Source organism: Betta splendens, chromosome 5, assembly GCF_900634795.4.
Source record: "Betta splendens chromosome 5, fBetSpl5.4, whole genome shotgun sequence".
In the NCBI taxonomy this organism is placed as follows: domain Eukaryota; kingdom Metazoa; phylum Chordata; class Actinopteri; order Anabantiformes; family Osphronemidae; genus Betta; species Betta splendens.
The window spans coordinates 12,873,674-12,899,255 of record NC_040885.2 but is presented as its reverse complement, the minus strand read 5'-3'; the positions used below and the strand labels follow the sequence as shown (position 1 = coordinate 12,899,255).

General features: G+C 47.6%; 2 long non-coding RNA genes across 2 annotated transcripts; one reads left to right on the top strand and one right to left on the bottom strand.

Annotated features, from left to right (window-relative positions):
* Positions 1–6,286: 6,286 nt before the first annotated feature.
* LOC129604171 (uncharacterized) lies at positions 6,287–7,561 on the top strand. Its single transcript, XR_008694844.1, has 2 exons — positions 6,287–6,764; positions 7,193–7,561. It is a non-coding gene; the product is annotated as an uncharacterized LOC129604171 (long non-coding RNA).
* A 110-nt stretch (positions 7,562–7,671) lies between these two features.
* On the bottom strand, positions 7,672–9,600 carry LOC129604172 (uncharacterized). The gene is made up of 3 exons (XR_008694845.1): positions 9,178–9,600; positions 8,124–8,225; positions 7,672–7,888 (listed from the first exon to the last, which is right to left on the bottom strand). It is a non-coding gene; the product is annotated as an uncharacterized LOC129604172 (long non-coding RNA).
* Positions 9,601–25,582: the final 15,982 nt, after the last annotated feature.

Sequence of the window (25,582 nt, the reverse complement as noted above, 5' to 3'; positions counted from 1 at the left end):
TAGTGTGGGACAGGTAACTGCCAGGACAAGGGCACGAGACATCAAGGTCAGAGCTCTGGTTGATGATAATCACACAAAGAGTACGACAACATATTGGACTCAGTATTCATATCCCAAGCCCAGCAGCAGCTGAAGTGTCCATATTAAAATACAGCCAGTGCAGCGCAGTGGAAGCGGGAGCATGAGGTGACCTTGATGTCTTCTCACCTGATAGAGACACCGATGCTACAAACTGCCCCTCTGTCCCCTGAGAACGAGCAGACTGGACGATCGGCCTCCCACGAGGCTGTAACGTTTCCTGCCCCGACTTTATCATCCGTAGCTTGATTGTGAGGAAATAAGGCTGAGATAGAGTTTTTCTTCTTTTTTTTAGCTGGTATAACACGTCTACAAGACGAGTTTTAAAAAAAAAACAGGGTTTGTTCTGAACAGGACAAACTCAATTGGTTTTTCAAAGGCCAAGGGCAAAATTGAAAGACGGTCCTAAAACACATAAAACAAACACTTTCACAACAGGGCCCTTATAGTACTTGACCTTCACTGGAACATGAGCATCTCGTGACCAGTACAACCATCTGACCGTCAGATGTCACATCCAGAGCAGCCTTTTAGTTAGTCATCACAAACTGTGCCTTTAAATGTTCTACATTCTCCTCAACAGAAGCTGACCTGTTCTTCTGCTTCAGGTCAGGCAGGCCCTCTGTTTCCAGCCCCTCCTCGCTGCATCTCTTGTCACCCCCTCCATGGTCACGTCTCTCCTCTCCCCTGCCGCTCAGTCTAGAGATCGTCTCGCTCTCTCTCAGTGTAATAACTGTTTTGTCACGCTCCGCGTCTGTGTCCTTCAAAGGAGTCGACTCTGTGATCAGGCTTCATATAGATCTGATGCACACTTGTTTACATGATTTATGTGCATAAAGGCCACGTCTGCACGCGCTAATTAGACTATTATACTCATCAGTCTGCCTTAAAAATGGGAATGGTTCCAGATATTGAGAAAGCTCACTTAACACTTATTTGTCTCTTGCAGGCAGTAAAATGAGAAGATTAATATCGGCCCCATATCTGTAGTCGACACACAGAGCTTCCGCCAGTGGCTGGATCGCTTAGTCTAGCGAAAAGACAGATGAAAACGATTCATCTTCTTCTATTCAAAAGTCAAAAACTACTATTGACGCTGTTAAAGCGTCAGAGTCCACAGAGGGATGAGCTTGAAACCTGGCGTCTTTTAACCAGTTGTTATCATAGTGATTCTCTACCCTGGATGTTAGAAACCATGATCGGCACCTGATTAAGATTATGTTATTGCAGGTACACGTGCACTCATCGCTCTCATGGATCTGATGCTAAATGCATGAAGCACATAAAGATCTGAATGCATCTTTGCATGTTCCATTACTCTTAAATTACTAGGAACATGAAATGCTTCAATAGTTCTCAGGAAGGTGAGGTCTAGATCCATCACTTCATCAACTTGTTTATGTGATGACAAATTTCTGCCTCGGTGTGGATTTAAATTCCACATGTCTTGACTTCTACTGGTCATAATTGTATTGTTCTCACAGTACCTCACAAAGCGCACTTGAAATGCTTCATGTTTTTCTCATGACTGAGCATAGATAAATTGAGAAGATTACTCACTCACTTGTCTTCTGAATTGCTTGGTGCTCGTAAGTATGCTGGAGTCTGTCCCAGTTGAGGAACACACCGGGTTCACCCTGGAACCAGTATGTCGCCAGTCCATCACAGGGGTGAGACTCCAACATGTGTGTAGTATCTAGAGACAACCCAAAGTCATACACCTGAGTCAGACCCAGCTCCTTGGATGATTATACAAATATCAGGTTTTAAATGCCTAATAAAGTTTGCTGCTTTCACCAAAAAATTGTAATGTTTTCACTATAACAAAAGCAAATCTCGGTTCAGTAATTTATTACATCTGTTAAACATCTCCTTTGGTATGAACAAAAATTACAGTCCACTAAATCATGCTAAGCACAACTGATTGAATTTGAAAAAGATGTAAAAAGCTGATGGAAAGTGGTGCTTGAATCACCTGTTATCACATTTCCATGTAAGTACAGTGAATGAAATCAGGGCAGGGGAATGGGAAACACGCAGTGAATGGCTGAAAAGGTGTAGGAGGGGCTGCAGTGTCCGGTTTCATGTGGGATGGAGCGCTGGTGTCTCCTCACGCCGAGGGTTCTCGTCAGCTGGCCGAATCGCTGCTAGACCACATCCTGCGTCACATGGCTGCATGCAGATGTGCTGACTGTAATCAAAGCATTAGCATGAAGTAGTGTGAAATATGATCACGGGGCGTCATGTGTGCTGGTGAGGCTCTGCTTCCTCTGCTCCATTGGTCCTGATGGGAGGTGACCTGACAGCCTGTCACATGGGGCTTATCCTGGGCTCGCTGTGCTGAGCGGCTGCCCCCCCCCCTGCAGGACCCCGTCGGACCTCTGAGGATGACGCCATGCAGCAGAGAGACGCTGGACGTTCGCATGCGTCGTCGGCCGTTCAGGTGGAAACCGACGCGGCCTGATCAGTCGCTAATCGAACGTCTTCAATGAGCTGGCGACCAGTCGGGAGCTCAGGACGAGCCAACAGCCAATCAGCTGCTCGCTGTTTGCCCTTATCACGTTGATCCTGATGAAATATAATCATTCTCAGTTTTCATGGGTACATATTGATGACACCAGACCCTGGTTGGCTGTGAAAAAAGCAAGCTAATAAGAAAATAACTAAGGAAATGGAGAGAGAACAAGCATTCTTTCAGCCCTGTTACCATTTCAGTTTATTAATTAATTGAAATATGATAGTTTCCCTGCAAGCATATAATCTATTTCAGCTTTTTTTATTCCCCACGTTAATTTTATAGGATTTGATCTGGGCTCATTTGAATAAACATTTTGCTCCGTATTAGTTTGGGTAATGAAGTGGATCCCAGAAGAAAAACGCTTTGGCGATGAGAGTGGGAGAGTCACGTTGGTCACCTCAGCAAACAAACTGTGGACTGGATGCTAGATCTGAGCAAACACAGCTCATTTAGAGGAAACTTCACTGTCGCTGTCTTTACATCCACTGATGAGTGCAAACTCACTGCCTCCAACCTCCACCAAAAAATGCTTTACCTATTTTTGAGTTGAACCGTATTAAAGCAAACATGCCAGTGATGCATGTAACAAAGCACAGTTATTCTTCCCAAAGGTGATAAAACCTCATAAATAAGGTCAACAGTGTAGTGCAAGAGTCGTTTCCTGCCTGTTCAAGGACTCAGCCTTGTGATGATGTCAGCGAACCTGAAACACACAATGACAGATTGCGATTTAACCGGATTCATGACTCCTATTTCACTCTATTAATCGTCTGTCTGCTCCTCCTGCTTTGATTTGCCTGCTGTTTCTCTTTATTCCATAACCTTTTATTATAAACAAAGCCCATTTCTCATGCACACACCCACGCAGCAGGGAAACACACAAACACACTCTTATATGAATGCAGGATTAGTCCACAGGAATCAGAGATTGCTGGGTCTCAACAGAAATGTCACGGCGAGTCTTAACCTTTACTGGAGCACGTTATCTGCTCTGATAGTGTGGCCCGGCCGGGACGGCGACCCGCAAGATGCAATTGGATTTGAAAGGTCCCCATCCAAGTCATGGCCGCCGGCTATCTTGCCTCCACAGTTCAGCGACACCAGCACTGCAGCGCGCCGCAAAGTTTCAAGGATCGGATCTGTCCTGCCGGATCTGCATCTCCCTGCCCTCAATTAATCAGCCGTGGCTGTAGAACAGGAGCAGGGTCGCCGTGCGTTTGGGGGGGTACGTGTGGAGGCACCACGCAGAATGAGGAAACAGAATCCATCTGACATGTCTTAGAAGCTCTTGTTTGTGCTTTTACACGGTCTGAGGCGTAGGTGAGTCGAATGCAAGCGGCGCCACGGGACGGGAAACGGATGCGGTGGGTGGCGTTGTGGCCGAAGTGTTTGTGGAAGCGCTGACATGTGTATCTGTCTCCACCGGTCATGAGTTATGGAAGTGACAACGCCTGCTCCTTGTCCAAACCTGAAAGATCATAGAACGGCCTTCGTGTCGGCCCGGACAGACAAATGGGTTCTAGCTCAGATTAATAATGAAAGAGGGACGCTTCCTTCATCTTTGCATTTTTTTCTCCAGTTCATTTATAGGAACTACAGCTAAATAAGGTGGTTCATTCAGGCTTCACTATACATGGCCTGTAATGTCCTCATCAAAGTGTTGGACCTACATGATTTATGAAGAAGATTAAAATCCCCAGAAACTAATTGTCCTTTTCTGATTCTGCGCTGCTGCCAGTTTCCACGAAGAGATGATGTAAAGTCCTACTTCCTCCTTTTGAGCGCTTTAAACTTCAGGTAGACTTTTCATTATGAAGTGAATTCTAACCATTTACCGTGAGTGTTTTGCAGAGAGGCCTGCAGCTCTGTCACAGAGGTGATCTCATGTAAAGGTTCCTTCTTTCTGCAGTCAGTATTAGAGTCATGTTCCCTATTAAAAAAGGATGAGCACTTGTGCAAGTGCTGTCTGTCAGAGCCTTCTTACTTTAGGGGTCTTCACACAATAAAGTATACAAGCATCATTTTTAGTATTATTTCTGACCTTTTCTGTTTACCCTGCTAATATTCACAGTATCTGATTCATTAAGCACTGATGCTCACAGCAGGGGGCAGTAGTTAATAGTGCTTGTGCTGAGTGAAGCTTTTTTTTTGGTGAGGTCATATGTTTGTTTTTCTTTTAAACTAAGGTACTAGTGGTTATGTGCTCATAAATAATATATAACTGATGTAATCTGTAAAATGTAAACATATCTAGACCTGCTGTTGCCCAACATACATATCATAAGATTAATTTAAGGCACAGGAATATTTCACCGCAGGAGCAATGAGTTGGAAATGTGCCTTACAAATATTATTCTAAAACTGAGCTCCGCGCTTATTTCTCCTAAACTGCAGTGCTGGTGAGGATTATGGCGACAGGTGGTCTCGGCTGCCTCTCTGGCTCCTCCACCCCCCGGCCTGCGTGAATTGCAGCTCTCCGTGCTCCGGTGGAGCGGCGTGGCTCCACGGGGTGACATTCACTCCGTTCCGGGGCGCCGCTAAACGGCGGCTCCAGCGCCGCTCGGCCGCCGGCCGGCCGGCTCCTCCGTTCCTGCACCTGTTTCCAAGACAACTGACATTTTAAGGGGCGGCTCTGGATATTGACTGCTTGCCCTTGACAGGCACTCTGCTTACACTTGAGAACGGTTTGGCTCAACCTGTGACTGCCGCGTGTTCTCCACTGAAGCTCTCTTAAAATGCCCGTGACCCGACGTGACAGCGGGTGGAGGCTGCGGAGGCGCAAACAGCGATAGCTACAAAGTGCACGGGAGCTTCTCCTCTGGGTTGGAGCAACAGGTCGGACAGGCCGCACTCGTCTCATTCATCTAAATTCAAGACAACATTTGTACCGAGGCTCGATTTGAGTCACACTTTATGCTTAAATCACCCTAAAGAGAGAATGTGGCTGAAATGAGCAAATTCATAGCAGCTGGCAGCAGAACACTCGTGTAGGTGGAGTTGCGGATCCTGTTGAGTAGCTGAATAACATGTTTTTATAGTGTCTGGCACCCCACGGTGTAACCACCACACCACCAAATTCAAATTAAAACACCTCAAATGAATGTGGCGGAGAATTTCCACCCCTCCTCCTCGTCTGATGCTCTCTGGTGGAGACCCCTCCAGAGCTCTTTGAAGTTGTCAACACACATCCTGACGTCTCAATCTGGCAGCTCATCTTCTGTTTCCCACTGACGACTATTGTGAAATTATTCACAAGCAGGTGAAAGCAGCCAAGCAAAAATAATGGGATTTGTCAACCCATAATAGCAGCACAGGCTTTGTGTGTAAAAGCTGATGTTTTCTGTTAACGCAGGCACATAAATCAGAGTTAGAAAATGTGTGGAGGGAGGAGTGTGTTCATTACTAACACAATCATTATTAATTAGCGCCTTAATTAGGGAAGAGTTATAATAATCCTTTTAGGACAGGAACGGGTTAACTCTATATCACATAGCCTCATAATTGTACTCCAGTGAACCCGTAATTCACCAAATAAATCTACAGCTGCTATAGTATATATATATATATATATATATATATATATATACATATCATATATATATATATATATATATCATATATATCATATATAGATCATATATATATATACATACTGTAAGTGACTGACATCTAACTTTGGTGCCTAGGGCTTAAAGGAGTCATATCATGCTTTTCATTCTAAAAAATATTAGACTTTAATGTCTCAGTAAGGTCTCTGTAAATTTTCATCCCATAAAACCCTTTAGATCGTCCACACTGCCCCTGTCAATGTGTGGTTTTCACTCTCCATCAGCAAACGCTGTGTTTTCTGGGCGTGTCGCAAGCGAAGCTGCTCACCACACCTCTGTGCGGAAGCGCATGCCTTTTTTGTTGTTGTTGTTTTTTGGCTCCATGGATACGAGCCACCGCACGGTTAGGATACAATAGGTGGCAGTAGTGCGACATTGAGAATGCAATCCACCGCAATCCTCCACAGAAGAAGAAGACCCACTACAGGACTGCACGACATTAGTCAGCTGGTTCGTAGCGTAGTAGAACCATACGTCTACGATCCCGAATCTGACCCTGAAGCTGAAGAGGAGGCTGTTGAAGTCGCCACATTTCGGCTGATGCAAGATGTGTCTCATTGGTAATGTCGCATTTACTTCAATTTAATTGATTTATGTAATTTGCAAAGCGACTAGCGGTTGCTAATGCGAATGCTAAATGGCGTGTGCAGCTTCAATATTCACAACACGACTTACCTGGAAAACTCTCGTTAATAGAAAACACTACTTTAGCTTACATTATACAAATAAATAAGTTTGAGAGCATAGCTGAAATAATATAAATACATTTTACATTTACACATTTCACTGTTTTTGTCTTACTTGTGCTGCTGCTCTGACAATTTTATTTAAAAAATGTGCATTAATATTTAGAGCAATCACTGCATGACCTACCTGGGAACAAAAAGCATTGGTTCAAATTATATATTGACCGTATTTTTACTGCTTTTAATTATGTTTTTTTGTCATTCATGATAAATTTGACAGTAATATGTCTCTGTATCTAAAGTTGTTACAGGTATCTAGTCTACAGAGGCTAGTGAGCTGGTGCTGAGGATTCCTGGGGTGAAGAATCTGAGTTGCCATCTCTTCATGCTTGGGTTGTAGATGAAGGCAGTTTCCTGATGGATAAAACACTAAAACACTCATAGTATGATTGATGTAGACCACCTGTAGAATAACTCCTTTACCGTTTGAGTAAAAATGTGTTTTTTGTGAGTGCAACACTCATTAAGAATTTTTTTAACTTTATTTATATATAATTTATATGCGTTTTATTTATGGCCGCTTCAACTTTATAGCTTACCATATTAGAAAGAGAAAAACATGTAATTTCAATACTATGATTTCCTAAATAAAAGTGTTTTCCCTTCAGAAACAGAGTTCAGTGAAATACATAATAGTTAAAGCCAACTTTATTGTAAACCAACAAAATACACCACTACTCCAAAGCTAGAACAAACTGTTACCTTCACACTCCAATGTGCAATGTATAGGTTACTGAGTTAATTAAGAAGTCTGGGGGTTTGAGGACGAAGGAGAAGCTTTTGCAGGGCCTTGCAGACGAAATGCATGAAAGTAGGGTAAACAGGGAGATGTGGTGATCCTTGTTCTCATCACTATTTGGAAGACTGAGCGGAAGCAGTCCTCTACCAGATGGAAGCTGTGGCTGTCCTCACCATCACCTCATCGAAACAAAAAGGTACTGCAATCAGAATTGTAGATTAGTGAAATGTTAATTATTATGTAGGTCAAAACCTTCTCTAATGTAAGAACACACAATACCAGACAAAAAATTAAACCAAACAAGAGGACAGGCCTGTCTGTGCTAAAACAACAGATAAACAGTTGTTACAATTCAAATATAAAATCTAAACAGTATATACCAATTAAAATCTTCTATTACCTATCTTACTGTTGGTACATACAAACTTACATACCTTCACTCCTGAGCTGGGCAGCAGATGTCTGTGTACCAACAGTCTGCATTGATTTCTCTGTTTGACAACGTCCTTGCATGTGGGCAACTGGGATTTGCCCTCCTACAGTATAGAAAATACTGTTACATTTACTGTAAATTGTATTGGTCCTACAAATATAATGGCTATGGTACAAGCTATCGGTAACTGACCAGATAAGCAGCAGGTAGAGATGTGACTAATTAGCAACTAAGCTTGAAACACAACACAGTAATCATTCCAACTAATCATGTTAGAATTTGATAGAACAATGACATAACCCCAAATCACAAGTTGATTTAGGCTGTGACACAGGACTGGGTAACAAACATAACCGCGTTCATCTGCAGGTTCTTTTTGTAGCGATCGACCAGCTGTAGCTCTAAAGTGCAAAGGCCTAAAGGCATGCTAACGGCTAACGCAACACAAACAGGAGCGGCAGCACGTCAACAGGACAAAAGCTCGATCCACCACTTCCTGCCTGTCGCCGATCGAAGGCCATTGCTATTAGCTGTTCCCCACACAGGTGTGTGATTGCACCAACTCAGAGTAGCACATTTGAAAGGGACAAAGGCTCAGTTGACTCACTGTAGCCGTTAGCGACGCTAGCGATTAGCTTGTCTCACATGTGGGTTACTGCATTTTAAACAGACCCAACTAACATATTTAGATATCACAAGTATCAAGCACAAACTTACTACAGCGAGCTAGACCCACCGCTTCCTGTCTGTCGCCGCTGGAAGGGCGATAACGATCAGCTGTTCCCTGCAGGTGTATGCGATTACAGAAAAGGACAGACGCTAGACCCACCGCTCCCTGCCTGTAGCCGCTCGATGCCGATAGTCATTAGCTTTTCTCCACACAGGTGTGTGGCTGCAGGAGCCCACATGAGCACATTTGAAGGGGACAAAGGCTCGGTCGAATGGCTGTAGCCGTTAGCATAGCTAGCTAGTAACTTGACTCACACATAGGTTACTACATTTTAAACGGACAAACTAACATTTTAAAACATTATAAATATCAAGCATGTACTTACTTCAGTGAGTGGATGACGGACTGTAGGAATAGGTCCTTTTTTTCCAACAGGAGCCGTTAAACAAATCCAGCATTGTACGCACCCTCGTTTGAAATGCACATACGTATAAATGCTGAGGCAGTGTTTCTGGCACCGGTCCGTTAAAAATAAAAGTGACCCACAAATCCTCACTTGTTGATCCCTTGGTAAAGTGAAGAGACTTTGGTGTTGTTAGAACACCTAAGAACCGAACTATTTCTATGGGAGGACTTGGGCGCTGCCGTGCTCGTCTGTTCACGGTGAGTGAGAGGGGGAAACGGCGGAAGTCCAGTTTTGGTTCGGGATCATTGTGGGGGTGGTGGTTCAGGATTTGCAAGGAGAACTTTCAACCAGTGTGACGACAACTGGGACACGGCCTCAGAGTAGGTCGTGGCTGTTTTCATTGGATGAGGAAATTTACGTTTTCAAAATGTGAAAAAAGCAGGAAATGCATTTCTACTGTGCTCAGTGTGTGTATATGTGACCCATAGAGTCATAAGGACGCTCCAAAATGTCTAAAAAGTGGATTTTGCATGATATGGGCCCTTTAAAGTCATGACGTTAGGAAAGCAGCAACCACAGTGGTTTTAATATTAGGTGCCTACAGCCTAAAATATAATCCAAACAAGAAATACTGTAAAAAGTCATTTTTATGTGGTAGTGGGTTGTTTTGACACAGTAAAATTATGCACCCGTAGAATAATTGCTTCATTTCCAAACACAGAGCATCTTCTACTTGTTGAGTGTGAAAATCTGAGCGAATCAGTTCAGTGACTTTGCTGAAAGCCTTTGTGGGTGCAGAAAACTACAGTAAATGAGAGACGTAGAAACCAACTGGAAGAGAGAACGTGACCACAAGCTGAGGAATACACTACATACATACTCGAGGTACATATTGTCAGACTCGAAGCAGGCGGCGGACCCACATGCACAGCACAGAGGCGCGAAGATAGTAAAACACGGGTTTATTTAGCAAGGCAGAGTCAGACGGTCCAGGTCACACACAAAAAGACTCAGCAATAAGTACAAAGGGGAGCAGGCAATCTCCAGTCCAATATTCAGGCAGGGTTCGTACACAGGTGGTCACGGCAAAAGTACAGGCAGGGATAAAGCAAAACTCACGGTCAGATAGTTAGTCCAGGTTCTTTTACAGGCGGCGGTACAAACGAGGATCTGGCAGGATACACGGTCAAGACAATCAGGATCAAAACACGAAGGACTAGACATGAAACGCAGGAACGAGGTAGGGAACTAAGGAACTCGGGAAACTCAAGGACTCAGGAAACTAACGAAACTCAGGAGACACAAGAAACTCGAAACTCATGAAACTCGACAATCTGGCAACTGGAGTATGTGAGTGGTGGGACTATATACTGGTACTGATTACTGATTGGTAACAGGTGTGGATACTGGGAACCGGAGAGTGACGACTGGGTGAACAGGAAGTTAACAAAATAAAACAGGAAGTAGTGTGACAACAGGACATGGCGTGAAACATGACAGACAACAGGACATGGCGTGAAACATGACAGTACCCCCCCCCCTATGGCGCCTTCCACGGCGCCCACGGAAGCCCCCCCCCCCAAACCAGGGCGGGCGGAGGGTGGTCCCAGGAGGAGGGACCGAACCCCTACCCCACAAGGCACACGAGCAGGGTGGGTGGAGGGAGGTGCGGAGGAGGGTCAAAACAAGAGTTCACAAGACCGATACGGAAAGTCCATGCCCGGGAAAAACACAAAGCTCAGGGATTCCCTCACGGAGGGTGAAGGCGTGGCGAGATCCTGCTCAGCCGCCGCTGAGCCCGGGTGGCCCTCTTAGTGCCCTTGAGCTGGGCCGACGTCCCCGGGGACCACCCCGAATGGCGACGTCCTCCAGGCGGACGCTGATCCGAGGGGCTGAGGAGTCGAGGTGGACGTCGCCGCAGGAGGCAGCGCCATCCACGCAGCAGGAGGCGTCGAGGGCGAGGCCACCAGTCCGGCAGCCGAGACAAGGACGAGGCAGGAACCAGCAGCGTCCTCCATGGACCACCGCGACGAGACACAGGAACCAGCGGCGTCCTCCTTGGACCACCGCGACGAGAAACGGGTGCAGATGCGGCCGGAGCCGGGCCGCCAGGGACCGATGCTGATGCGGCCGGAGCCGGGCCGCCAGGGACCGATGCAGGTGCGGCCGGAGCCGGGCCGCCAGGGACCGATGCAGGTGCGGCCGGAGCCGGGCCGCCAGGGACCGATGCAGGTGCGGCCGGAGCCGGGCCGCCAGGAACCGATGCAGGTGCAGCGGGCGCGACCCCCTCCTGGGACTGGAACGGCCTCTCTCGGGCCGACAGGAACGGGGACTGGAACGACCGCTACTTGGCCGACAGGAACTACGGAACCGACAGGGACAGGAACGGCCTCAACATGGCCGACAGGGACAGGAACGGCCTCAACATGGCCGACAGGGACAGGAACGGCCTCAACATGGCCGACAGGGACTGAAACGGCCTCAACATGGCCGACAGGAACAGGAACGGCCGCAACATGGCCGACAGGAACAGGAACGACCTCCTTACTAGAGCCGGCGGCGCTGCTCTCAGGCTCCTCACCGGAGCCGGCGGCGCTGCCCTCAGGCTCCTCACCGGAGCCGGCGGCGCTGCCCTCAGGCTCCTCACCGGAGCCGGCGGCGCTGCCCTCAGGCTCCTCACCGGAGCCGGCGGCGCTGCCCTCAGGCTCCTCACCGGAGCCGGCGGCGCTGCCCTCAGGCTCCTCACCGGAGCCGGCAGGGACCAAAACGGCGTCCTTACTGGAGCCGACGGGAACAAGAACGACCCCTAACGGGTCGACAGGAACTGGGACGGCGTCCCCTCCGGAGCCGGCATGACTGCTTACAGCTGCCGAGCTCGACGGAGGAGACGTCGGGCCTGATTGGGTGGAACTAACAGTCGTCAGACGGACGGTGCCCTCTGACTGGGACAAAGACTGAGCGTGATTGGACTGGAATGGGACGTGACTCGACTGGACTGGAACATGGGCTAGACTCGACTGGACCTGAGCGTGACCGGACTGAACGGGGCCCTGGACGTGACTCGACTGGGCTGGAACCTGGACTGGGCCCGACTGGACTGGGCCCGACTGGACTGAGCCCGACTGGACTGGGCCCGACTGGACTGGGCTCGACTGGAGCGGGGCTAGAGCCCGGACTGGGCTCGACTGGGCTGGAACCTGGACTGGGCTCGACTGGGCTGAAACCTGGACTGGGCTCGACTGGGCTGAAACCTGGACTGGGCTCGACTGGACTGAGACCTGGGCTGGGCTCGACTGGACTGAGACCTGAGCGTGACAGGGCTGCACTAGAGCATGAGCGTGGCGAGGCTGAACGGCGACTGGAGCCTGAGCGGAGCATGGCTGAACTGGGGACTGGGCAAAACACGGCTGAGCTGGGGACTGGGCAAAACACGGCTGAGCTGGGGACTGGGCAAAACACGGCTGAGCTGGGGACTGGGCAAAACACGGCTGAGCAGGAGACTGGGCAAAACACGACTGAGCAGGAGACTGGGCAAAACACGACTGAGCAGGAGACTGGGCAAAACACGACTGAGCAGGAGACTGAACAGCTCGCGACTGGACTGGAGACTGAACAGCTCGCGACTGGACTGGAGACTGAACAGCGCGCGGCTGGGCTGGAGACGGGGGACCGCGTGAGTGCAGGAAATCCTCCCAGCGGAACAAACGTGGGGCTGGGCAGGTTGGTGCAGACGCGACGGTCCGACGGGGCTGAGAGGAGGAAACCGAAACCATCGGTGGTGCGACCGGCGCTGGCGTGGTGCGGAGCGCGTCGCTTAGCTCATTGAACCCTGCGCACAATCGCTCATAGAGGCGACGAACACTGGGGCGCTCTAACACGCTGTCATCGTCCTCCAAAGTCAATATCGCCACCTCCACGGCGCTGCGCTGGTTTTCCGGGTTACGCGCTCGTCGGTAATCCTCCGCGAGGATTTTAAAATAAACTTGGAGGTCGCTAGGTAACTCGGCGCAGGTAAACTCCATGCTCCCTCGGGTGAATAATATTCGCCGTAAAAAAAAACAAGGAAAAAACAGTCACTGACCTGACCGGAGGCTGAGTGCTGGCTGGGTCCAAGTTTGGCCAGATTGTTCTGTCAGACTCGAAGCAGGCGGCGGACCCACATGCACAGCACAGAGGCGCGAAGATAGTAAAACACGGGTTTAATTAGCAAGGCAGAGTCAGACGGTCCAGGTCACACACAAAAAGACTCAGCAATAAGTACAAAGGGGAGCAGGCAATCTCCAGTCCGATATTCAGGCAGGGTTCGTACACAGGTGGTCACGGCAAAAGTACAGGCAGGGATAAAGCAAAACTCACGGTCAGATAGTTAGTCCAGGTTCTTTTACAGGCGGCGGTACAAACAAGGATCTGGCAGGATACACGGCCAAGACAATCAGGATCAAAACACGAAGGACTAGACATGAAACGCAGGAACGAGGTAGGGAACTAAGGAACTCGGGAAACTCAAGGACTCAGGAAACTAACGAAACTCAGGAGACACAAGAAACTCGAAACTCATGAAACTCGACAATCTGGCAACTGGAGTCTGTGAGTGGTGGGACTATATACTGGTACTGATTACTGATTGGTAACAGGTGTGGATACTGGGAACCGGAGAGTGACGACTGGGTGAACAGGAAGTTAACAAAATAAAACAGGAAGTAGTGTGACAACAGGACATGGCGTGAAACATGACAGACAACAGGACATGGCGTGAAACATGACACATATATACTGTAGGTAAATATGTACTGTGCATCTCATAAGGAACCAATACATATAGATGTCTTTTAAAGGTTTCTGCAGTAAAGCTGTTTGACTTTCTCTGACCAACAAATGTAAAAATGCCACAAAAGCCTTTTCTTTTAATCCAAAACATATGTGTAATAAACCACAGGCTGTGTGTGGTTTACATGTCTCTCTATGCTGATGATACACAGTGTTTGATATTTCAGTCTGGTTTCTATACACACATTTTGATTAGTTCAATGGAACCTTCAAGTATTTTTTAATCAGAATCCCATAATTTCCATTAGTTTTTCCCTTCGAGTTAATCAAACTCAGAGGCTACGCTTGTAACGAGCACAAAGAAAAGGTTCATTGGTTGAAATTTGAGTTCTTTTAATAGAAGCAGGATTTTAAAGTATTATTAGACGCGTTGCGTAGGAACAGCAGCCTGAGCCCAACGTGAACTTTTAACTTCCGACGAAACAAACTAAACTACTCGCTAAAAGCTCCAGCAAACAACTCACACAGCAACAGTGTCGGTGCCAAGCATCACACACAGAAGTTGCTTCACCACATTTATTTGGATTTTTATGGGACGTAGCTGCTGCTTTTTCCTCACATACGAGGAGGGTGATGTCCTACAGGAGGTTTGTGTGAGAGCAGTTAAATGTCACCAGCTGCTATAATCTTCAAACCTCCCTCTGATGCACGTGACGTGCTTTTAAAGGTCGTGCGTATTGTCATGTGGAGAAAGCCCGTGTCACATTTAGGCAGGACGGCTGAAGGAAAGCCGGACGGACAAAGGGACAGACAGGTGCAGCGAGCAGAGGACACTGATGCACATTCACTCCAGCAGAGGAGCGTTCAAGGTCACCGGGACAAAAGACCGAAGGCAAAAATGTTGAAGTGTCACTTTTTGCTCTCCCTGACTAACACCCACTCTCTCTCTCTCTCTCTCTCTCTCTCTCTCTCTCTCTCTCTCGCCTCATCTCTTTGTTGTTTTCCCCCCTTTCCCTTTCTGTCTTATCCATTCTCCTCTCTCGGCGTCGTCCTCCTGATCGGGCGGCAGACAGCGTGTAAGTGCTCTAACCCAGACGAGTCTCCGGGAGCTCCTGTGATTGGCTGCGCTCTGCGGCACGGTTCACAATCGATTAAGGCACGGTGAGCTCCCGTTAACAGCTTTTCTCTGCTGCTCCTGTGGCTTTGATACTGTCACATAGACTCCAACTTCGCCCTTAACCCTTCAACCGCTGTCCTCGCGCTCTGTTTTGTCTCTTTCACTTTCTCTCTTTGCACTTTTCCTTTCATTTTCAAAGCCCTCAGACACCACTCTATTGCCACTCAAAGACATTTCTTACATCTCTCTCTCTCTCTCTCTCTCTCTGCAGGCTTGTGTTACTCGCCTTCCTTCCTCGCTGCCGTTTCAACAGTTCTTACTCTTAAGTTACTTAGAGCCTCCTCTCTCTTCACTCACCTTGTCCTGTCATCTTAAATTTCAGTCACTCGGCTGTCACCAGGGAAAAGGAGCAAAGAAAGAAAGCCAGAGATTAAAGAAATAGATGCTCCTCATTGTAATTTTAAAATAAATGTTCAAACCCTACACATGATGTTGTGCACCATATCAAAGCGACTGTACCTGCTCATTTGTAGTCATACAACACTGAAGCTGAGGACCTGGGATGATCTGTTGACCAATAAATTAAGTGATACATTTCTTCAATCCAATAAAAGAACATTAAGAAAGCACCAGTCTTTGGTTCGTGACCAACATAACCAATGCAGGAGGCGAACTGGGACCCAGTTGCTGCAGCCCAGCTCCAACGTCAAAGCAAAGCACTAGATCCCACTCACTCTCGACGGTTTGTGATGCCTGTTGGGACTTTACATTGTGTGGACAAATTCTATAACGCTGTGATGAGGTCAGTGTCAAAATAAAGGAGAAGGCCATGTTTACACATTCCTAAATGAAATTCATATTTATTCTTATAAAATAGACATTTGAAATGAAAAGGCTTTAATTACAGCTTCCTGTTTGTGCCATAGTGGTGGTTATAGCCTGTGTTTGGGTGTAATTCCCTTTGACAACTTGATAAATATCGTATAATACAGTAAAATCACAGCCTTTGCTTTCTTCTCCCCCGTACTGGCAATTAAATCATTAGTCTGTCGCAGCCTTTCTGTTCAACCATGTCATCGCCGCCTCCTTGAGATGACAGAAAAAAGTATTAATGTTTATGTATGGGGAGAAATGTAGCTCATACAAAACTGTGACCCAAATGCGCATTTCCATTTTTTCATGCAGGGCTGTTCAAGTAGCAGCTAGCATAAGACGACAGCGTAGCCGGAAGAAAATGATGTGTTTTTTTTCTCCCCATGGTTTTTTATTGTCAAAAGGCAGTGAACCATTCTCTCTGAAGCACAAAAGATGTGCAGTGAGAGAGGCCGATGGCTCGATCTGCCCAGACGCTGTTCTTTTCTTCCTCCTTTGTTCTATTTCCTCCATTGTGGCTCACAGAAAAAAAGCTTTAAGTGGCATTTAACTCTCCTACTCGCAGCAGACATGGCCTAAAGCGGCAAACCTCCGCCGTTTCCTCCACATTCACAAGTGAACATACATGTAGGGGAGATTCGCTCCTGATGATTAGTTGAGTTGAAGTGCGATTCAGTGGAGGAGTAATCGACTTCAAACTCAGGCAAATTTTCGTAGAGAATTTCAATTTCAGATGAAGGTCTGGAGGGTTCAGCTGTGCTTGTCTTGAGTTTCTTTTATAGTCACTGGGCGTTTGACAACAGGTTACTACAGGAAAGCCTCAAATGCTTCAAGGAAAAGGACTGAACCGTTTTGTAAAGTGCTTTAAAGAGTTGTGGTGATGGATCAACCTGACCTCAGTCCTGACGGTGGGCCGCTTACTGTACCTTTGGAGGTCGGTTTTCAAAGCAAAGAGAGAAGAACTCCAACAGCTCTCTCTCTGAGGAGGTGATGCGGTCGGGGATTCCGCCTAAAGGTTTGGCCCAACAGCTCACAGGTGGAAAGGATGGTTCAGAGTTGTGGTGAGATGTGGGCACAAACAGTGAAGGCCACCGACAGGGGAACAGAATGCAGAGGGCGACGTCGACGCTCACATGGCTCAGATAGTTAGAGGACGAGCCACGAGTCAGCGGCCTGTTAGCATTTCACTGCACACATGCACCGGAGCCCCGCCGGCGCTCGAGCCGCGGATGCTGCCGTTTTACCCACTTAGTCGGACAGACCCGAAGGCACGCGCGTGTGGTGCGGGACAAAGGATGAAGACCTCCAACGCGCGACAGCAGGACAGGCGGCGACCTGTTGCCGCGGCGCCGCCTCGACGGGCATGGCGGCTAAACGCTCCTGACGGCAGGTGGCGCGCGCGGAGGAGGAACGAGGAGGTCGCGCCCCCTGAGCCGCCGTGACCTCCAGGGGCCCCGGCTCATGGCGTTTGTTGGGAGACGGCGCTTGTTGGGACCTTGCCGGCGTATGATGTCCCCTGTCTGGTTCCTCTCCCCTCAGAGCTGTAATCACAGCAGACTGCATGTCACAGCGCCCCGCTCTAATTGGCCTGTCAGTCTTGGTGCGCTGGGGGGGAGGGGGGGCTGGCCTTTGTGGGGCTGCCATGGCGACTGGGCCATTTAATGAGAACGAGCACGCTGTGACTAATGACATCCCTGAGCCCATCGGATATACTGCAAATGGACAATTTGCTGCATCGCTCGCACACTAACACAACAATACACAAACGCGAGAGCACACACCTCGGCGTGGTCAGACCTCATTGAATACGAGACAGTTTTCCTTTGGCTTTATTTCACCATGAATCAATATGTGACAAGTGGACCCCGGTTCTGATGCTAACGCTATCATCCATTCCCATCCACTTTGAAGCATTAATAGTTTTACCTAATGCTGATGTTACACAGAGATATTAACTATAGCTTTAGCTACATGTTAACTATCTGGTGGGTCATTGCGCAGGAAACCTTAATGTTACACACATCATCCCTAACAGGAATAATGATTCCAAGCGAGACCTGAAGAGACACTCGACCGTGTTGAGAGAAAGAGACATTTACTCGATTACCTTTCATTTCCTCTCTCCATTCCCCTTATTGATCTATTAGAGCCCAAGTCAAAGCAGGAAATGCATGAATATTTATCAAGTATGTGTTGCTTCCTGAGCTCAATATCAACCTGCCTTGTATTATTTTAATGCCACTTGCAAAGAGGAACCCATGGAGCTTTGGGCCCATGTAGTCCCCACACAGTGAGGGGTTAAAGCTCTCCAGCACCCATGTGTAGAAAATTGTGAGAAATTACCCAAGAGAAGCTGCTTTTTGATCCAGTGACCCAATGGAAATATATATATAAATAACTCCAATGTCGGAGCACAACAGGTACTGCTTAAAGTTAACCCAGTCCTGTGTGGGTGCTGTGCTGACCCAGAACCGGGTCACATTAACAGTGATTTATCCACTCACTCCTGCACTTTACAATCTCAGACTCATTCTATCCAAATGGCTTTTCCTGTTACATGTCACAGCCAATCAGAGGTGCCGGTGGGCGGGACATTATTTGAGATTTGAACTGGTCAGAGATGTTAAACAAACTTGGAGCTGAACAAACAATAAAATAACTTTTCGCCCTTTGTTGTGAAGTGCTCTCCCAGCGACGACAACTCTGAGATAAACTGCAGCCAAAAAAAAAAACAGTTCAATGAGATTTCACATGTCACACATCCGATAATGCCCTTGAAGAGCCATGATACGTCCTGCTTCATCACACACGCTGCGCTGTCCCATGCTAACCACGCTAACGAATAAAGGGCAATGCCGCACAACGCCGAGAAAAGGACTCCGGTGTTGTGTCGCTTTGTGCAATTACACTCATTACCATTAATTAGTGCCTTGGTGAGACATCGCATCCAGAGTTCAACACGCTTGCAAAATGGAAACATGAATCAAAATGCCAGGGAAAATGTGGCCCTGGCTGCCGTCTGCAGTTAATCAACAGTGATAATATTTAGCTAAAGTATCGTCTCGCCTGTGAATATTAATAAGGGCTCCGAGGGATCTCAGCCCAGTGTCGGGGGAGTGTATGTGAAAAATGGCCAAACTATGGAGCCCGACTGTTAAAGCGCTCGGCTTTAGTTTTCCTTCAGTGGTGAAAACAGCAGAGTTTCACCAACAAACGAGCGGCTGGACTCGGACTCGCAGACAGAGACACAGAGTGACATTAGGGTGTTTTCCTGTCGGTCTGTGATCAGGAGCGATATCTCTGAAGGGCATCGGCAGCGTTTACAGCCTCTGAGAATCGATAACGACACGAAGACCCTGAGCAGGTTAATGGCGTGTGACGGGACCGCTAGCTATGAAGTCTCCATTGTTACACGTAGGAGCTGCTCGCGCATCCTATCGGATATTGACGACTGTGGCGGCGGATCTGAAATCTGGCCTGTGAACCTTTTCAAGACGCGTCGTATAAGCACAATCAATCATGGGGACAGGATGTTGAGTCAATACAGTACATGAGGTGACCGTGTAATCAGCCCTGTGGGTTGGCTGTGATTTAGCATGTACAGGTTGGGGGGGCTGGAGCCCCTCCCACATGATACACAATACTTTAGTCCAATTCTGGAAGCATGTCGGTGTTTTGTCAATCTGAAATCTTTAGATCCATCTTTAGAACAGCACATTCGGTCACAGGTTGAACTTCCTGCTTCACGGAATAAAACCGGGCATTAACGACGCCCCCTCCAATGAAAGCCTACCTCAGTGAGAACACCTCCACCGTACAAGCACTTCCGGTGGGTCAGCAAACGCGGCTCGCGCTCTGACGTCCCCCGACTGTCGGCACGCGCCGCCCCCTTGAAGGTGAAATTCATCGGTATGGATTTTTGTGCCGCTACTGGTACATTGAATCAGTGTGACCAAGCAGGCGGGCAGAGGGAAATGGGGCTGTTCTCGGAGTGAATTATTCGCAGTCACACACTCAATTTACCCTCGCAAACCTAGTTAGCGAGCGAGCGGACGCACGCTGCGCGCCGCCACGCGCGCACGCCGCCACGCGCGCATCCGTAAACACACCCACTCTATATTAGTTAATGGGATTAAGGACATTAAATCAAGACAAAAATTAAATCCAATTTCTCATTTGGGCAATAAATTGAAATGCTAAAGTGTTTCAGGCAATGACACGATGAAACATTTCTCTGCCGCGGAGAGGACGCGTGAAGGCGAACAGTGAAACTTTATCTGTAAATGATTCCAGTCATTGCTGATTGAAACACGCGTAATAGATGGCATGTGTGTTTGGTTAATTTCAAGTAAGGACAAATGCTCCTCATGCATATTAAAGCTCCACTCAGCACAAGCCACCATATAATTGACCACGTTACAGCCGGCAGCCTCTCGGACATTTGAGCGCGAGGCTGCCGCTGCGTTGCGTTTGATCTGGTTCGACTGCGTCGAGACCTCTCAGAACTAGTTCACATAAAATATTCATCCTCGTCTCGCAGGCCGTGAATCATCAAGGTGTTTCTGGCCCTCCGCCCACGATCCTGTCCTGTGGCGGAGCCGACAGCTGTTTGAAATTAGACGCCAGATTGCGTTACTTAAGCCGCTAGCAGGAGCGATGCTGATCACTCCCTGAACCCGGCGAGCAATCTGTCAGCGGCTGAAACCCGACCATGGGTGTCCGCCGGCAAAAGCAGGCTGCGACGCCAGACAGTATATACCCACCAGAAATAACAGGAATAACAGGAGGCTTCACTGCCGTTCATTGGTGTGAAAGACCAGTCCACCATCACAGTAGCAGCACTAGCAGTACTAAATACTAAATATATACTTACAACTATCTCATACATCCATGCATGGATTTGAATTGAATTACCAATAGATTGTTGTTATTTTGCAACCAGGATCATTTATGTAAATATTTTGATAGATATCGCTCGAAACGTTCAGCAGCTTTATTTCCTGTTCACAGCTCTTGTTTTGAAGATCTCATTTCCTGTATCGTCCTCGTCTGTCCTCTGTAACTTTTTTTAATCATGGCGGTGTCTCTTTTTTTAGGTCATAGTTGTTGCTGGGCTGATTCCTGCTCCCTGCTCCTCGTGGCTGGTTTCCATGGGTAATCTAGTTCCAGGAAATATTCTGAACAAGACAATGAATGCATTCAGGACTAATGCTTCATGCATTACTCAACAGTTGTCTGCCTCCTCTTGTCTTTCACAATGCTTACAATCAGAACTCCATTACCTTTCTATATAATTAAACTTAATTGAAGAGAATCTCGAGATTGTTCTTGATCATAGCTTATTAATTATAAAAATGCATGATTCCTAAACCCTTTTATTATTCACCAGAACAAGCATTTTTCAAGTGTTAGCCTGTAGCGAAAGCTAATTGATCCCACACTCCTACGTTTTAACAAACCGCCACTAACGACTGAAGTCATGTTACTCGTCCCTTCAGCACTTCGTCCGACCGTGAGTTAGCGCTCGTCAATACTCTGCAATTACATGCAGGATATGATGCCAGATGATAATCCCCAGTATCTGTCTTGTAAAATCAATCAGACCACTGAAGCCGAGAGACAATAGTTGTGGATCCAGTGGTGGAGTCGGGACGAGGAGCCTTTGATAGATGGCTGCATTTTCTGAAGCAGGCGAGGAACAGATTGTGATTAATTCTCTAACGGAGTGATTTGCCAGACTAGTAAAAAAAATTGCTGCAGTTATTTCCCCTTTTCTTTTTGTTAATGGCGTGTGTACGCGACTATGTGCCTTAATGCATCTTTTCATTTTCTGCGCACAGAGCTGAACGCTTGTAATGCAAATCACAAAGCCACTCGCTGCCTCTCACTCCCGTCGTCTTATCGTCGCACTGATCCCCTCATAATGACGTTTAAGAAGAAAATGAATAACTGCCCTGCGCTGACAGCCAGCCTGGCCGGCGTTTATTCATAACTGATGAAATGGATCGAAATGACACACAAGCTAATCAGAACTGGATATTAGGTATTGAATGATGCAGGCCTCTCTCTCTCTCAAGAGTCAATTCGCGTAAAGCTCTTTAACGTTCGGTTCCATGATTCAAACTCGCATTAACCTCCAGGCCCGTTCCTCTCCCCGTCATGCTCCGCTCCAGCTGCGAGCGGCGGCTCATGTTTAAATGTGTGGTTTGGTGCTGGTAAATGTGGCTTGTTTATCCTTCAAAGGAAACCATTAGTCAAACAAACAAAGAGCGGTATGTGAGCAGACGTTACTGGCAGAAGCATTAAAATCCACTGCAACTCTCTGCCAGGTTAGTAATTGCTCTTTTTATGCTGGTAATTATTTCCTCTAAGGTGCGCACTGTTGCACACTGCAATTATACATGTGCTGCTATCTCTGTGTGGACGGGGATGTGGGTGGAGAGATGTGGAAAGTATTCTGAAAAATAGTACATTTTGGTTTATGTGTGTGTGTGTGTGTGTGTGTGTGTGTGTGTGTGTGTGTGTGTGTGTGTGTGTGTGTGTGTGTGTGTGTGTAGGATGTGCAGCGAGTGAGAAAAGACAAAAATGAAGCAGCTGAGACCTGAATTGATGCAACAGAACAACAACAGTCAAACAACAGCGTGATGCGGCCCTGTGCTTTTTGTTTTTTGTGGGTAATGTCTTCTGTATTCCTGCCTTCAGTGAAGTCCGTGCTTTGGTAACACAAACCTGTTGAAAGGCAACGTATGGCGTCCCAACATGTAAGGCGCGATAAGAGCGTGAGGCCGCTTTCCAGAACGTGCCTGTTGTTCTGGTTCCGTTTGATCCTGACAGGGTGACCTGGAAAACGCCATCACACGGGCCTCTCGCAGATAAGGTCTCAGGCGGGAACGCTGCAGACGGTGTTTCCTGGTGTCACAGCAAGGACGCAGGAGCCTGTGAGGCAGAGAGGAGGGAGCGAATTCGCAAGGCTGATCCGACGCACAGGTCATTAACTGAGACGCTTATCGGCGCCGCCGCTGCAGCGACTGTGGGGGCGACCAGGTGAGTTTCAGAGTTTCACTCATGCAGCTGCAGTAAATTGGGCTGGCTTTGGTTCGGATCTGTTTGCTTTGCTCCTGTGGGCGGTCTTCCATCCTCCAGGTCGGGTCCTCTGTCAGAGGCCCGGGAGCTGGAGGGCCTGAGTCTGAGTGGACCACACATCTGCACCTTCTCCAGCCTCTCTCCCCGGTTCCTCTCAAGCTTTGGTTTTGCTTTGAGTTGGGATTGTGACGTCAGAACCTCTTTGCCTTCGTGTTGGTCCAGTTCTCAGCTGTGTCTCAGAGCTACAGAATCCCACCTTGGTGCTATTGTAGCATTCTGACCTTGAGCCATGCTCCGTACAGATGTTCTTGTGCACCACACCTGCCTCTCAGCCTTGATGTTGCATATGTTGCCCTGGGCGCTAGCGTCTCGCGCGCTACTGTAATGTGCTGGTTTGTCTGGGGGGCATCTTAGCACAGCCTGCTCCCGGGGCGCAGCCTTGTCTGGTGAAGCCCGTCCTCTATTAATCTTGTACTTAGAAACTGTTCCTGTGCTGCCATGATTAATGCCTGTGTGCCCGCTTTGGGTCTAGCCACCGGTAGGATTTTTGATATCAGCCGCTGCCTCTATATTCCTGTGGTCCGTGCCTCGCAGGAGTTTGTCCTTCCATAATGGTTCCTGCTCCTTCTTCCCGTCCTCCTTGGATTTCTGCTGCCCGCGGGATGAATCCGTGAGGTGGGCATCTTCCAGATGTACTGTTGTTTTTCAGTTCATCCTGGACTGTGGCTCTGATGCCTGTTTGCCTTCAACCTTATAATTCTGCTGCATGTGACCAAACATTTTTGATTTTTTTTTACTTGTTACACAATAATAATCCCCTATATATTATAATATATAATATATAATTAAATATATATTCATAAATATATCTCATGTTGAGAAAAGCTTCTAATTAAGGATTTTTCCAGCCTTTACATTTTTCTATTAACTAAATATGAATAAAACAAAAAAATAAAACCTTAATTTGATCCTGGTAACAATAGTCGGCGCCCACAGGGCATCTTATCAATCACTTAGTGAGGTTGGACAGGAGGGGATGTGATAATCGTCCTTTCCTCTATCTAATATGGTATCATAACCTAATTCTGAGAGATACCATCTCCTGAGAGGCTGCGCTTTGTCGTCACACCGCTCCACATTTCCATTCAGCTGAACTGGGGCCTATATTTATCCTATGTTTCCCCTGTTAACATTTGGAGGAGTTGTAATCGTGGCTCAACCTGAGATTCTGCTGAGCAGCTCCCAATTAACCCCAGGCCCCTCCGTCTTTGACCTCATCAGTAGAGTCATTAAACTGTGGCGGTCACCAGGGCCCTGTGCCGCATCACGACGAGGCTGAGGAGGTGCATGTTGCAGGAACAGGTTGCATTTGTGCCTCTGTGTGTGTGTGTGTGTGTGTGTGTGTGTGTGTGTGTGTGTGTGTGTGTGTGTATGACGCAGTTGGAGGTGGAGGTAACTTAACTTTCACTTGACTTTATTCTTTACTGTATCTAAATTCTGTCCACCCTCTGTCCACCTCTCCAGCAACCTCTGCCTCTCTGATGTGTTGAATCTCATTACTGTGTGGGTCTCAGCGTGTTTGTGTGTGCGTGAGCGCACATGTTGCATGTGTGTGTGTGTGTGTGTGTTGTAATGCATTAGCTTGCTCCTCCCAGCGGAGTGCCAGTCTAAACTAAGAAGCGTGATGATGATGCTCTCTGTGAGCTGACACAACCCATTTGGCCGAGAGAGGCTGATCTACACCAGTGCTGCTCATTTACAACGCGGGAGGGAGGGGGAGGCAGGAGGGGTGAGGGGCCGGAGCTTTGCCTGCATCCGCCTCACCCTCGTGTCCTTGTCTACACATACGAATGAGGTCGGGCTGAGCATCGTCTGTTAACATTAAGTACAGTTTTATGTATGTGATGGCTCTACAGATTATCGATTGTTTACCTCACAACAGACACATTTAACCTCCGTGATGCTGATTTGATGATTTTGCAGGAAACATAAGGAGAGACAAGCACAACATCCCACCTGGTTCCATTCTGTGATTCTACTACGCGGGGGAAATTGTATCAGGCCCCAGTTTCAGCTGACGTGCTCCGCTGTGTGCTGCACATTATGCTAAATGACTGCGAGCGCGGTGTGTCAACACACTGTACAGGGAACCAATAAAAGGCACGTGGTTCCACTCACGGCCCCAGCTGTGCTGCGAGTCCCCCCGACACACACCCAGAGGAAGATCACCGCGGAGGCAGGTTTAGTCCACGCATACAAATACCTGGCTTTGAATAATCCGTTTTATTTATAATACGCGTGAGCAGCTTAGGGTCCACGTCCCCAAGATGAAAGAAAGAGTAAAACAAAAACAGTTGCTTTGGAAAAACCAGCGTGCATGGCCGGTGGAGCCACTTATCAGTTCTGTTCTGCCATTATTGTTGTTTTGGGAAGAAAACCGAGAATAGATTGGTTTAAAAGTACAGTTGCTTACTTGAAGGGATGACTTCTTTTGTTGCCTCTATTTTAGTTTTTCCAACTACTAAAATATATTAAATTGCTAGC